The sequence below is a fragment of the Trichomycterus rosablanca genome, chromosome 12, assembly GCF_030014385.1.
Source record: "Trichomycterus rosablanca isolate fTriRos1 chromosome 12, fTriRos1.hap1, whole genome shotgun sequence".
Classification (NCBI taxonomy): domain Eukaryota; kingdom Metazoa; phylum Chordata; class Actinopteri; order Siluriformes; family Trichomycteridae; genus Trichomycterus; species Trichomycterus rosablanca.
The window spans coordinates 17,972,148-17,986,053 of record NC_085999.1 but is presented as its reverse complement, the minus strand read 5'-3'; the positions used below and the strand labels follow the sequence as shown (position 1 = coordinate 17,986,053).

Sequence of the window (13,906 nt, the reverse complement as noted above, 5' to 3'; positions counted from 1 at the left end):
CATTGCGGTATCATTGTTCAACATGCAAAAAGTGGTGTGGATATATTTTTTGGCCAACTTAATAGAGTTCACTCGAGCTATAACACAGCTTTAAAAATGCACATTACTGCATAGCTGCAAGTCATGTCCTTCAGAATGCAAGCTCTGAGAGCCTGAGAAATTGCTCACGGACATTTAGTGTCTTGGAGATGTAAACACAGTGATGAATGTGGTGATTTGTCTTTATTGTGCTCAGGTGGGAGTTGGTGTCTGACCTACTTTATGCACATGTGAAGGTGACAGAAGATGTTGGAGGAGGATCAGGAAGATAAGAAGCTATGACTAAAACCATTTGGGGGCTTCATTAGCCCATTTAATCACCCACTTTTAAGTTATATTAATTTCAGGAGGTAATGAATCTGTTTTCTCATTTTTCTTGTTGAAAGTCACTTATTCATGAACTTATTTTCGCTTATTTGAATCAATTCCTGGGAGCATTTCTGGGAACACTGGACAAACAGCTAAAATGTATTCAAAATATAAAAAGGTGGTCAATTTATTGTCAATATATTTTACATAATGATATGTGTTAGGAGGTGAAAAGTACATAAAGTATCTGATTGAAACTTACATTACTATAGTGACTAAATACAACACCAAATCAGAAAAAGTTGGGACAGCATGGACAATGCAAATAATAAAAAAACACAGAGTTTCTTACATTTATTTGACTTTTATTTCATTGGAGACAGGATGAACCTGAGATATTTCATGTTTTATCTGCTCAACTTAAATTTATTTATTAATAAACATCCATTCCTGCATTTTAGGCCTGCAACACATTCCAAAAAAAGCTGGGACAGTAAAGCATTTACCACTTTGTAATGTTGCTATTCCTTTTCACCACACTTAAAAGACGTTTTGGCACCGAGGATACCAAGTGATTTAGTGTTTCAGCTTTTATTTTGTCCAATTCTTCCTGCAAACACGTCTTAAGATGTGCAACAGTACGGGGTCGTCGTTGACGCATTTTTCGTTTTTTAAAATTCTCCACACATTCTCTATTGGGGACAGGTCAGGACTGCAAGCAGACCTTTGTAATGTGTGCAGCATGTGGTTTTGCATTGTCTTGTTAAAAAATGCATGGACGTCCCTGGAAAAGATGACGTCTTGAAGGCAGCATATGTTGCTCTAAGATCTCAATGCACTTTTCTGGATTAATGCTGCCATCGCAGAAGTGTAAATGACCTTTGCCAAGGGCACTGACACAGCCCCATACCATGACAGACCCTGGCTTTTGGACTTGTTGCTGATAACAGTCTGGATGGTCCTTTTCATCTTTGGTCCAGAGCACACAGCGTCCATTTGTAAACAATACTTTTTTTAAGGTCATGGGCAGGTGTCCATATATTTCTGTCTATATTGTTTTATGTAGCTGAAATGATCACATAGAGGTCTTTTTTTAATAGGATGTCCAAAAAAATCATAGTGAGGTGTCCAGATACTTTTGGCCATATAATAATTGTTTACATTCTCTGAATCTATTTTAATGCATATTATGAATATTATGAGTTTTTGACCAATAGAGACTGAAGTAACACATATATTCATGGACATTCTAAACAAGGTGCCAATCCACTGCAAAGTATGAGTGACTCTTACCTAAACTGACTTACACCCAGGGTACAATTAAGTGCTTGTTTTTGGGAGGTGGGAGTAAACAAAAGTACCTGTAGGAAACCCATGTGGACACTGGAAGATCATAAAATAGAATAGAATGCCTTTATTTGTCATTTATACTGTACATATACAGGTGTATAGTACAATGAAATTCTTTTTTCGCTTCCCCCAGCCTGTTTGAAAGCTGGGGTCAGAGCGCAGGGTCAGCCATTGTACATCAAATTATGTGGAATTAAGTTGATAGAAGCTGAATGTGAGGATAAGGACCACAAGATTTATATTGTGTCATGTCACATAGCCTACACAGGCAGTGTGATTAGAACATCTGACCATGATAACTATATATGACATTGTATGTAACTGGACATAAATGGCAAACATGTTACTGTGTGCAGTCTGGTTAATTAATGTGTGAACAATGGGAAGCCAGTTACACTAATGTACTCATAGTGCAGTTTGTAAAAGCGGCTTTCTGTGCCTACTCACTTAACTGAGAGGTGTGGTGTGAGAGTTTTAAAATCAATAACTTATTGACATAATTAGTGCCAGCGCGGTGGTACAGTGGGTAGCACTGTCGTCTCACCGCAAGAACAGCCAGGGTTTGATTTCCCGGCTGAGTGGCCAGGGTTCCTTTCTGTGTGGAGTTTGCATATTTTTCCTGTGTTTGCATGGTTTTCTCTGGAGTCCAACGACATGCAGTCAGGCCAGTTGGAGCTATTAAAAATTGCCCTGTGTGTGTAGGTGCCCTGTGATGGACTGGCAACCCAGTTTAATTACATTTAAATTCAGATTTATTGAAAACCCAATTTTGTACATATGAATTATTGTTTATTGTTTACAGTCACCACCACAATTGTTGGCACCAATGTTAAGATGGGTAAAAATAAGGTTATAAGTGTAACGAATCAAGCCTCTCTGCTCCTGGACTTTGTTTATGTGCCACGCCCCCCAACTCCAGTAGCACATGTTGTTTTGTGTTCATTCTCAAGCCAGCGCCCCTGATGATGATTGGTCCCATGCTGCTAATTACTGGCAGCTGCACCTCGTTTAAGGGGTTTGCATAGGACATAAAAGAAGGCAGTGGTGAGGACTATTTTGACTTTGACTCTGTCTGTTAGCTCCCGTCTGTTTTTGTCTTGTTTTGCCTGTTTGTTAGTCTAGTTCATGTTTAGCTTTGTTTATGTGTGTTTAGCGTTAGCATTGTTTGTGTGTTTAGTAGTTAGCAGTTAGCTTAGACTAGCATGTGACCTATGCTGTCTTGTCTTGTGTAACTTTGTCATACCTTTTTGTTATTATTAAATATTAAAAATAATAAAATATAAAAAAAAAACATCTCTGCATGGGTGTCCGCCCCCTCGTCTAACCCAATATTGTTACAATAAGTAATTCACCTTTTGGTAAGTTGGCTTATTCTCACACTGAAAGAAATTAGAAAACTCTATTCTAAAAAGATCCCTCATCAGGAAATAATTATTTTTAACAACAACACAGATATTAACACCTTTAAAAAATTTTTGAAGCAAGATGTAACAAGCATTTTACATTTATAACTACCTATAATCTTACATTTACTTTAACCTAACCTGTTGTCTAACCACATACTGTATGTAAGCACCTGGCCTTTGCAGCTGTGACTTTGAAACCATGGTCTATGGTCAGAAGAAAAGAAGATTGAGCTTTTTGGCTAGAAACCACTAGTCCCAGCTCAGTGAAGCAAAAAATGCACACAGATGCCATGATGCTGCATGCACATAAAAAAGCGAGGACATCTGCATGCAGCGTCTTATGCCTTTGTGCCCTGACTGCTTTGCTCACATCCATTACTCAACATTAGACCATGGTTTTGTATTTAGGTCTGAAGTGTTTGCTGTTTTCACAGGACAATTGACTGTAATTTACTGTAATTATTGAACAGTTAGAACATGATAGCATGATGTTTAGTTTCCATTTTACTTCATTAATTAAAAAAGTTTATTGTTTGGGCCATTAATGCAATATCACTTGTAGTTGGATGCTCACAGGTATAAAAAAAAGGTATAAGTGGACACGTGGATACATTTTAAAATATACGTAAATACAGTGGTACCGTGAAACTCAACCTCAATTGGTTTTAGGAGTGGTGTCAAGTTTAAAAGGAGTTTTAAGGTATTTTTTTCCTTAAAAGGATGTATGAAAAACCTGCTAATGTGTTCCATGGTCCCGTGGAACTGCATATATTTTTATATTATTAATATAAAATAATAGGGTTGTTTTTGACATGTATACACTGAAGATAACACAAATATAAAGTAAAAACTGAAATACAATTGAAAAACAATTGAAAATCAATAAAAAATACAATAAAACCTGCACTTTACCTTTACAGTGATTACATTTGACTGTTTGAGATTGTATTGATATTATGGGTGAGTTTGTACTGATTTTTTTTTTCATTTTATTGTATTTATCTTATTGATTTCTATTAGATTTTAATGGTTTATTGATGTCTGTTACTTTCTTGCTTTTGTAAGGTGTCCTTGAGTGTTTTGAAAGGCGCCATAAATAAAATGGATTATTATTATTATTATTTACTTCTTTAATGTTTCCTTATGCTTCTTAATCATGGAGATGCTTAATCTCAATAAGGGCGTATTCACATGAGAAGCAGCAAAACCGCTTTTGCACTGACTGTATTGTTTCCTATGAAGTGCGGCAGTGCTTTCTTTGAGCCTTGTGCACCGCACACTTATGCCGCGTTGGGCTCTCATTTTTTTGTGTTTGCTGATTTTCACACTGGATATGACGCGATACAAGCAACTCCGGCTGTGCAAACAACGTGAACAAAACTTAACGTGACTTATTGTACTAAAAAACGAGCAAGGAATTTCATTAGTGGAATGAACTTATGAACAATAATGAAACAATCAGGAAAATCCAGCTAAACACAGACACATGTGGATGCTTTCAAAGTGGATTTGACGGTTTTTTCACACAAATGCAGATTCGTCTCATATTCGCACTTTGATGACGTTTTACTGCACCGCTCAAGTCAAGCGCTGAAAAAGAGGCAGTCTGATTCATGTTGTAACACTACAGTATGAATCACACTACTTGAGTGAAAACATGATATGATGATAAGATTATGTCTAAATTCATTTATTAATTTATTTATTGTTAACCTCATCCATACAGCTGTAATCTCTGTTCTAATAAATTAAGAAAATCGCAATACATTATTAAACTATAAAACCAGCTCTACATTCATCATGCAACAATTTCAACTATAATCTACACCACTGTCAATATTATTATTTTTATTTATTTATTTATTTTTGCATTTTTCCTCCCAATCTAGTCGTATCTAATTACCCGATTGCATTATGCTCTCTACTGATGTTGATCTCCATCCTGGTTGAAGAGAGCCGAGACTGACACACACCCCCTCCAACACGTGTGCAGTAGCCGACTGCATCTTTTCACCTGTACGAAGTGAGTTCATATGTGGATCAGCTTTGTGTATGAAGAGCCACACCCTGATCAACGTATTATCCCTCGACTCTGTGCAGGCGGCATCAATCAGCCAGAAGAGGTTGTAATTGCATCAGTTATGAGGTCCCGTCTGCCCCCATTAGAACAACAAGAACAACAGCAAACTAGATGGCAGAGCTGAGTTTCGAACCGACGAGTACAGAATATCAGTTCTGGTGTGCTAGTGTGTTTTACCACTCCGCCACCTGAGCTCCTCACTGTCAATATTATCGACCTAAAATTCATTATATGTAGTGAAATTAACAAATTTTCTTTTCTCTTGTTCTTTGAATCCTGCTACGCTCACATATTTTGTTTAGGAGCAGTAGACTATGACTTCTCTTTCTCTAGATGTCATTTATAGGTGTGAAATGAAAAAAAAAAAATCATCCTGGCACATTTGAGTACAATATTGTGTAAAAGGAGCATAAAAAGTTTAATACACACGTACACATTGACCCATATTGTATTTCTAGACAGACACTGACATCAAGTGCCTCTCTAGAAATGTGTCAAAGTGTGTCAAAGTGCCATGATAGTGTGACAGACAAAAAGAACATGGATTTCTGCCAGCTTGGCTCCAAATCATAGCCTATAAAAGCTATTTCTTGTACTAGCATTACATATTATTATTATTATGGAAGGGTAGAGAATATTGAGAGAGGATATTGTTAGGAATTGTTAAATGAGCAAACTCTTGGCCTTGTAGACTATGCATAAGAATACTGAATGTTTGCCAGACAATAACACAATTGTCTGTTTGTCAGAGTACGGTACTATAGAAGCATGCTGGGAAATTAAATGTAAAAATAGCAAGGCTCCTGAACCTTACTGACTCCAATCAATATTTGTTTACATCAAAACAGACTTTGAATCTCGAAGCGAAACCAATTTTGAATGTACTTTGTTCTGCCAGTGTTTTATAGTCTTTGTGCATGTTCTGTGTGATCAAGCTTGCTGTGAAGCAAGCATAGATAACTCACTATCTCTATTGGTGTGTTGTTGGCATACTGCTTTAGCTCAACCCCCACTGGTAATGACATTCCCTAATTTAAGCAAGCCATGGGGATGTATGCATTTAACATTTAGCCATTGTTGGAAACCCCCTGCATTGCAAATTATAATATATTTTCACAAGCAGCCTGATATAAAGGAAAGCTTACGTTTCAGAATAGAACTAGGAGCTTGGTGGAGGATAAGCTGGGTATGTTTGGGTATCACAAATAATAAAAATAATAATAAAGGAGCCCAGGTGGCGCAGCGGGACATTCCGCTAGCACACCAGTGCAGAGATTTGGAACTCCCCGGTTCGAAACTCGGCGTTGCCACCGGTCGGCTGGGCGCCATCTAGCAGGCATCATTGGCAGTGCCTGCAGCAGACACGTCTCTGCACTATGTGGACTATGTGGGTGGGGTCTTCAAACGCTGTTAAAGGACCCTGATTAGCAGATAGAGAGGCACCTGTGCAGAGCGCATAGGTGAAAAAGGGTTCCGCTAAGGGCTGCACGTGGGTCGGAGGAGGCGTGAGCAGCAATATACCCTCCTCGACTGCAATCAGGGATCCCCCAGCAGCGGAAGATAAATTGACTACGCTAAATTGGGAGAAAATGCATAAATAAAATAGAAAATAATAATATGTCACGAATCAAGCCTCTTTGTGCTCCTGGAGCCATGTGTATGTGCCACGCTCCTCTCTCCAGGAGCACATGTTAGAGGTGGTTTGTTTAGATGGTCAAATCATGATTGGTCCACAGCCAATTATCCACAGCTGCAACTTCTTTTAGGCATAATGAACATAGGATTTAAGGAAGCAACTGTGGCTCAGTCGTGGGAGGATATTTTGACGTGTCATGATTTTGGTTTGGTCTAGTCCATGCTTTTGTCTAGTCCGTGCGCTTGTCTAGTCCATGCTTTTGTCTAGTATGTGCGCTTGTCTAGTCCGTGCGCTTGTCTAGTCCGTGCGCTTGTCTAGTCCATGCTCTTGTCTACTCCATGCTCTTGTTCAGTCCATGCGCTTGTCTAGTCCATGCTTTTGTCTAGTCCATGCTCTTGTTCAGTCCATGCGCTTGTCTAGTCCATGCTCTTGTTCAGTCCATGCGCTTGTCTAGTCCATGCTCTTGTTCAGTCCATGCGCTTGTCTAGTCCGTGCACTTGTCTAGTCCATGCTCTTGTCTAGTCTGTGCTCTTGTTCAGTCCATGCTCTTGTCTAGTCCATGCGCTTGTCTAGTCCATGCTCTTGTTTAGTCCATGCGCTTGTCTAGTCCATGCTATTGTTCAGTCCATGCGCTTGTCTAGTCCGTGCACTTGTCTAGTCCATGCTCTTGTCTAGTCTGTGCTCTTGTCTAGTCTGTGCTCTTGTTCAGTCCATGCTCTTGTCCAGTCCATGCTCTTGTCTAGTCCATGCTCTTGTCTAGTCCATGCTCTTGTCCAGTCCATGCTATTGTCAAGTCTGTGCTCTTGTCTAGTCCGTGCTCTTGTTCAGTCCGTGCTCTTGTTCAGTCCATGCTCTTGTCCAGTCCATGCTCTTGTCTAGTCCATGCTCTTGTCTAGTCCATTCTCTTGTCCAGTCCATGCTATTGTCAAGTCTATGCTCTTGTCTAGTCCGTGCTCTTGTTCAGTCCGTGCTCTTGTTCAGTCCATGCTCTTGTTCAGTCCAATGAATCGATTCAGTTTCTAATACAAGTTTCGAGGTTGACATCACTATGAAATACTTTGTTAAGCATCTCTGCGTGTGTGTCCACCCCCATTTGTCACGCCATAGCTCTTTTGTTACATAATAATACAATTATTAAAATGTTGTATGAAGATAATGGGGTTAGTGTTAAAAACCAAAACAACTCTTATGGCAGATTATAGTACTAACATTATAATTCATTTAGTGTGTTCAACAAAAAGGAAGCTAAATGGATATTTTCTTTGTTAAACTATCCTGTATATACAGTAATTATGCATAAAAATGTAGAAAAATCTTTCTTAGTTTAAAAATCACCTAATAACATCTACTTCTACTGTTACTATATTCAATAACAAATAGAGCTTACTTGACTGTGGATTTTTGGGGAGCAAAACTATCTATGTTTCATTTCAGGCTTCAGTGAATTTGAAACAACGGATGAACATTTCCTTGGTTCCTTTCACCTTTCCTGCTGCAGAGGCATTTTTGCTCTTATATGGAGGTGCCTGTACAAATCCTCTGGGTGGAAGAAACAATTATTTAGAAGACAGCAGTGAGCATTTTTGCTCAGAGAGGTGTTAATTACTTCAAGTGGTTCAGTGGAGGTCTCTAGATTTCTTTCTTTTATCAGTGCATTAATTTAAGGGAATGTACAGGTTGTCCATGTGGAATGTAAAAAAATAGTTTTATGATTTGAACCTCACAAAGAGACTACTCGATGGGGTGCATAAGTAGCAAATGGAAACCAAAGGAGTTAATACTATATTAGAGCAAATAACTGATGCATGATCATTACATTGTATTTGTTTGTATGGCAGCATATTACTGTATTTGACTATTTACTTTTTATGTTTGCTATTTATTAAAAAAGTAAATGTAAAGAAATAAATTGTATTTGTCAGACACTGATAACTATTTTTAAGTGAATTATTTACCTACATACTTAGAGGAAGTATTCTTAAAGCAGTAAAAGAAATCAGAATAATAATTTACATTACGTTACAATAATGGGTCTTAGTAAGTGATTGGAGAAAGTAACATTTGTTTTTATCTTAAAATTAGCTGATCACAAGTGTAAACACCAAGAATAAAACAGTTAAAATGCAATAAGAAATACACCAATAAGGCATAACATTATGACCACTGACAGGTGAAGTGAATAACACTGATCTCCTCATCACGGCACCTGGTAGTGGGTGGGATATATTAGGCAGCAAGTGAACATTTTATCCTCAAAGTTGATGTGTTAGAATCAGGAAAAATGGTGATGCTAGACGAGTCATAGCATCTCCAAAATTGCAGCTCTTGTGTGGTGTTCCCGGTCTGCAGTGGTCAGTATCTATTAAAAGTGTTCCAAGGAAGGAACAGTGGTAAACCCAGCGACAGGGTCATGGACGGCCAAGGCTTATTGATGCACGTAGGGAGCAAAGGGTGGCCCATGTGATCCGATCCAACAGACGAGCTACTGTAGCTCAAATTGCTGAAGAAGTTAATGCTGGTTCTGATAGAAAGGTGTTTTGGCAGCCATAGGGTGACCAACACAATATTAGGAAGGTGGTCATATTGTTATGCCTAATCGGTGTATATCCTTGACAAACTATAGTTTTAGCAAGTTGTTTAAGATTTCTACTTTGTACATGACACACAGAAAATTTCCAACAATGTTTAGAAACAGCCTGAAGATAATTTCCCTTATTGCACTGTATCCAAATTCCGCTGGGTCAGACGTGTACATGCATCAAGTTCACTGAGCCTTTGAATAGCTTGGTCAATTCCAAAGAATGATATTATGGCTTTAAAAGCTTCTGATAGGCAAAATGACATTTGAGTTAATTGATATTGTACCTGTGCAAGTATTTTAATGCCTACCTTTCAGGCTTATTTGCCCTTTTGCTTGACATTATGGAAAGAGAAAAAAAAATCAGCCATGCAGACATCCACAAGACTGGTACATCCTTGGAAACAATTTTAATATTATGCAAGTTTAAGCACCATGAGATACAACAGACATCATGTTGTTTAGAAAGAAAACACTTTTTTCCATTTACTTTGGTGAGCAAAATACAAATCAATCCAAGAACAGCAAATAGCCTTGTGAAGATTGCTAAAGAAAATGGATGCAAACTTATCTACATCATCAGTAAAAATGCATCAGATACTGACATTACTTAAAAGGCCGCTCAGTAAGGAAGAAACTGACATAAAAAAGCAGTGCACATAGGGACAAAGATCTTACTTTTGGAGAATTTTCCTGGTCTGATAAACACAAGGCTGCACGGTAGCTCGGTGGGTAGCACTGTCGCCTCACAGCAAGAAGGTCCTGGAGTTGATCCCCAGGTTTAGCAGTCCAGGTCCTTTCTGTGTGGAATTTGCATGCTCTCCCTGTGTCTTGTGATATAAAATTTTAAGTAAGGGGCTTCTTATAAAATCATATAAAAGTATTTCACATAGTTAAAATGTAAGATGGTTTTCACATATCTAGTAAGAAGGTCTTTAAGAGCACTGCGACCGAGAACGTGCAAACATAAACATAACAAGGACAAGTTATCACATCACAAGACCAGAATTATTTAGAACACAGCAGACTCTATGGCGATATGGCACCAATATGTATTTTCTTATTTTTTAATAACACATATGTATGCTTCATGGCATCTTCCTGATGATTCTCTTGTGTCCGACTTCGAGGAGGAGGGGTTGGCGATAGGGTATAAAGGACCTACACTATATTGCCAAAAGTATTCGCTTGTCTGCCTTCACACGCATATGACATCCTATTCTTAATCTATAGGGTTTAATATGATGTTGGCCCACCCTTTGCAGCTATAACAGCTTCAACTCTTCTGGGAAGGCTTTCGACAAGGTTTAGGAGTGTGTTTATGGGAATTTTTGACCATTCTTCCAGAAGCGCATTTGTGAGGTCAGACACTGATGTTGGACGAGAAGCCCTGGCTCTAATTCATCCCAAAGGTGTTCTATCGGGTTGAGGTCAGGACTCTGTGCAGGCCAGTCAAGTTCTTCCACACCAGACTCGCTCATCCATGTCTTTATGGACCTTGCTTTGTGCACTGGTGCGCAGTCATGTTGGAACAGGAAGGGGCCATCCCCAAACTGTTCCTACAAAATTGGGAGCATGAAATTGTCCAAAATCTCTTGGTATGCTGAAGCATTAAGAGTTCCTTTCACTGGAACTAAGGGGCCGAGCCCAAAAAACAACCCCACACCATAATCCCCCCTCCACCAAACTTTACACTTGGCACAATGCAGTCAGACAAGTACCGTTCTCCTGGCAACCACCAAACTCAGACTCGTCCATCGGATTGCCAGACGGAGAAGCGTGATTCGTCACTCCAGAGAACACGTCTCCACTGCTCTAGAGTCCAGTGGCGGCGTGCTTTACACCACTGCATCTGACGCTTTGCATGGAAACCCATTCCATGAAGCTCTCTACACTGTTCTTGAGCTAATCTGAAGGCTACATGAAGTTTGGAGGTCTGTAGTGATTGACTCTGCAGAAAGTTGGCGACCTCTGCGCACTATGCACCTCAGCATCCACTGACCCCGCTCTGTCATTGTACATGGCCTACCACTTTGTGGCTGAGTTGCTGCCATTCCCAATCACTTCCACTTTGTTATAATACCACTGACAGGTGACTGTGGAATATTTAGTAGTGAGAAAATTTCACGACTGGACTTGTTGCACAGGTGGCATCCTATCATGGTACCATGCTGGAATTCACTGAGCTCCTGAAAGCCACCCATTCTTTCACAAATGTTTGTAGAAGCAGTCTGCATGCCTAGGTGCTTTGGTTGGGTTGGGTTTATACACCTGTGGCCATGGAAGTGATTGGAACACCTGAATTCAATTATTTGGATGGGTGAGTGAATACTTTTGGCAATATAGTGTATGTAAAATTACTTAGTTGTTCTTACTGCGGTATACTTCTATGCTGTATGTAGGAATCCACAATTGTGCTTTCATTAAACTTTAATCCAGCTAAAAAGAATCTCTTGTGTCTGAGTTTGCTTTCTGACAAAAAAAATCTATCACAGTCTGCATTTGTTTCTGGTTTCATCCCACATTCCAAAAACATGCAAGTGAGGTGAATTGGAGATACAAAATTGACTGTGTTTGACATTAAACTTGTGAACTGGTAAATCTTGTGTAATGAGTAACTACCTGTCCTGTCATGAATGTAACCAAAGTGTGTAAAACATGACATTAAAATCCTAATAAATAAATAAATATGTTGTGCTGGTATGAGTGGATCAGACACAGCAATGCTGATTAAGTTTTTAAACACCTCACTGTCACTGCTGGACTGAGAATAGTCCACCAACCTAAAATATCCAGGCAGCAGTGCCCCGTAGGCAGCACCCTGTGGGCAGCATCCTGTGACCACTGATGAATGTCCAGAAGATGACCAACTCAAACAACAGCAATAGATGAACGATCGTCTCTGACTTTACATCTACAAGGTGGACCAACTAGGTAGGAGTGTCTAATTGAGTGGACACGGTATTTAAAAATCTATCCACTCATAGATAGATAGATAGATAGATAGATAGATAGATAGATAGATAGATAGATAGATAGATAGATAGATAGATAGATAGATAGATAGATAGATAGATAGATAGATAGATAGATAGATAGATAGACAGACAGACAGACAGACAGACAGACAGACAGACAGATTCAACTTTATTGTCATTGCTCAGTACAGGTACAAGGCAATGAAATGTAGTCATACCAGCACAACTAACACACAACCACCATGTCATTGTCACTGCAGTGCTGAGAATGATCCAACATCTAAATAATACCTGCTCTGTGGTGGTCCTGTGGTGATGGCTGATCAGTGTATGTGACAAAACCACAGACTGGCACACTTTTCATGGTATTTTTGTTACCAGTGTTTCTCGAGGGCAGTCTTGTTTCCTTGCAGCAGGAACGGTCATAGAGGTGTCCAAATAATCACTTTCATGGATGGTTGCTGTATGGTTGTAACAATAGACTTTTCAACAACATAAAGGAAAAGGATATATCCCTACACCCCGTGGGGACCCAGTGTAAAGAAGGTCCTCAGGACCTTCTTGCTGCTCATAAAAGGAGAACGAATGGGGCAACTTCTTTGCCGTAAGGTGCGATCTGTGTCTGCAGAAGACACAGATTCTGCATTTATGCTGCCATCACTGAAGTGTAAATTACCTTTGCCAAGGGCACTGACACAACCCCACATACCATCACAGACCCTGGCTTTTGGACTTGTTGCTTATAACAGTCTGGAGCACACAGCATCCATTTGTTCCAAAAAAGATGTGAAATACTGATTCAACTGACTACAATGCATATTTCCACTGTGTGATGGTCCATCCATGATGCCTCTGAGCCCAGGGAACTGAACGCAGCTTCTGGAAACGGTTAGCATAATGCTTTTTTTTGCACAGTAAAGTTTTACTCCATTTGAAGTGCTTGACAAAGCATTGCCAAAGTAATCCCTTGCCCATGTGGTTATATCAGCTAATGATAAATGACGGTTCTTGATACAGTTCTGTCTGAGGGATTGGAGATCACAGGTGTTCAGCTTAGGCTTTCAGTCTTGCCCTTTACACAGTAAAAGCTGTATTGCAGCTGATCTGCACAGGCTTTTAGTACTTTAGCACTAATACCATCTGGGTCTGCTGCTCTTTCTGCACACAGTCTTTGTAGTGTCCTTCTCACCTCATCAGTTGTTATATAGAGGTCTGCATGTAGAGGAGCATCATGTGTGAGCGGGGGAGGACACAAAGGAGGGGTTCTCTGCAGAGATGTCCTTGGAGGTGTGTTTGCAAAAACCCATTGAAGAAGGTGTTTAGCTCATCTGCTCTCATCCACCTCTCTTCAGGTAGTGATGGCTGGGCTGATGGCTGGGCCTATATTCCTCATGCCATACTTATCACCAGCCTTAAAGGTCTGCTTTTTTATGTTTAAGGCCTTTAAGTCACCACTGATCCATGGTTTGTTTGCAAAACAACTCCAGTCTTACATGGTACAGGATTGTCCACACAGCCATTCATGTAGTC

The 13,906-nt window shown here is 39.6% G+C and overlaps 1 non-coding gene across 1 annotated transcript; it reads left to right on the top strand.

Moving 5' to 3' along the window:
- Positions 1 to 12,752: 12,752 nt before the first annotated feature.
- LOC134324762 (small nucleolar RNA SNORA16B/SNORA16A family) lies at positions 12,753 to 12,889 on the top strand. The gene has a single exon (XR_010014223.1). It is a non-coding gene; the product is annotated as a small nucleolar RNA SNORA16B/SNORA16A family (small nucleolar RNA).
- The last annotated feature ends 1,017 nt before the right edge of the window (positions 12,890 to 13,906 follow it).